The sequence below is a fragment of the Arachis ipaensis genome, chromosome B02 (genome assembly GCF_000816755.2).
Source record: "Arachis ipaensis cultivar K30076 chromosome B02, Araip1.1, whole genome shotgun sequence".
NCBI lineage: Eukaryota > Viridiplantae > Streptophyta > Magnoliopsida > Fabales > Fabaceae > Arachis > Arachis ipaensis.
The window spans coordinates 89,955,105-89,957,074 of record NC_029786.2 but is presented as its reverse complement, the minus strand read 5'-3'; the positions used below and the strand labels follow the sequence as shown (position 1 = coordinate 89,957,074).

Genomic DNA, 1,970 nt, shown 5'->3' with positions numbered 1-1,970 from the left:
GTCAACCAAATCAATTAAGTGGGACTTCAACGTCAAGAGGAATAAAGCGTAAGTCTCCTATAAATGATTTTTTGGAGGCATAATATGAGAAAGTTGCTTTGGGAATTACTACCAGGGCCGATGCTGTCAAAGAGGGTACTTATCTGTCTAGCAAGCTACATGACATAGCTTAGAGGCATGTTGAATAAGCTGAGAGACAAGCTTCTGTGGCTGAGAGGCAAGTTTCGGTTGCCAAAAAGTAAGTCTCGTTAATTGAAAGACAAGTTGCAATTGCTGAAAAAGGATTGGCTATTATGCAACAAAGTAGGCCTCGCCTTTATAGCGAATCAGATGTATGGGATATGTTGACTGAATTGGGTCTAATAGGTTCAGCTCGGATGCAGTGTTATCAATTTTTATGTGAAAATGAGCAGAAAAAGCGCCAAATTTTTGGGATCCCACCTGAAATGCGATTGGATGCTCTTTTTCATTTCGTGACAGCTGCTGGTGTTCGCTTAGGAGATATAGTACTTTCATAAAACATTAACCATTACAGGTATAACTTTTATACGCACTTAATTTTTGATTAATTTGAGGTTATTGCTTTCATTAATTGATTATGGGTTTCTGAGTGTCATATACTATGGGTATATCTTCATGTATTTAAAGAAGATATCATTTTCTGTTTTATTTATGTTAACCATGGTTGGAAATCACTTTATGTATATATACTTTGAGATTGATTGGTTGTTTAAATAGAAAGACATCGATAAAATAGATTATCATGATCAACTCTGATCTTTGAATTAATTTGTCTTTGTTGTATATGCTCGTGCAGGAATCATAACTTGAAAATGCTTGGGAACGAGAAGTACACTGCTTAGTACAAGTAAAAATCGATCATGTGTTAATATTTTTGACTCGGAGAAACTTTATTTTTTTGAAGTAGATGGGTACAGATGGCTCAAGTTATGTAGAATTGATTTTTTGGAAGTAGGCGATGTCGCTGACTATGAAGAATTACCCTTTTGAAAAGTGTTGTCTGATGATAAAATAGTAATCTCTAGGAGTTCTTTTGGTTATTACTTTTTTGGCGTTTTGTTATATGTTTATAAAAATTGTATATGATTTTTGGTCGCACGTACTTGGAAAGAAATGCTACCAACTTTTGATAATATTTTATTTGTAAATACAGTTTAGTGAAACTTTTTTTTTAATTATCTTAATTTTGAAATATAATTTAGATAATTTTTTATTAAAAAAATAATTTAAATTCATTGGTATATTATAATTTATATATAACATAAAGAAGGGTATTAATGTAATTTCACTTGGTTATGATTTTCTCTATTCTTACTCTTACTTTCATCCGAACATAAGAAAATTTTTCTTCTATTTTCTTTCCATCCATTTTCTCTTCATCCAAACAACATAAAAGAAAACTTTTCTTTTCATTTTCTTTCCTTCTATTTTCTTTCCTTTCATTTTCTATCTTCTATCCAAACAAAATGGAAATGTTGTACGCTCGTAGCTTCTGTTGTTTTATGAAAAGAGAAAGTCTAGGAGGCCAGCAGATTTTGTGATTTTTAGCCATCAATTAACCATCAATGATGTTTTTAATGGTGTGAGATTAAACCTAACGGTGTAGGATCATTTAATTTCTTTTTGATGATTAAGTGTTGGCTAGAATTTAACAAAAATGCTGGCCCCTAGCACTCCTCTTATGAAAAATATGCTAGGGTGTCTATGACATTATACTTAAGTTATTAAAAAAATAAATAAATAATATTTAATAAATTTTAAATAATTTATATTTTATTTTAAATATTTTATTTTAAATTCAATGATGTTGTGAGATTAAACCTAACGGTGTAGGATCATTTAATTTCTTTTTGATGATTAAGTGTTGGCTAGAATTTAACAAAAATGCTGGCCCCTAGCACTCCTCTTATGAAAAATATGCTAGGGTGTCTATGACATTTATGACATTA

General features: G+C 30.7%; 1 long non-coding RNA gene across 1 annotated transcript; it reads left to right on the top strand.

The window, feature by feature from the left end:
• LOC110267954 lies at positions 221–1,151 on the top strand. The gene is made up of 2 exons (XR_002355940.1): positions 221–535; positions 818–1,151. It is a non-coding gene; the product is annotated as an uncharacterized LOC110267954 (long non-coding RNA).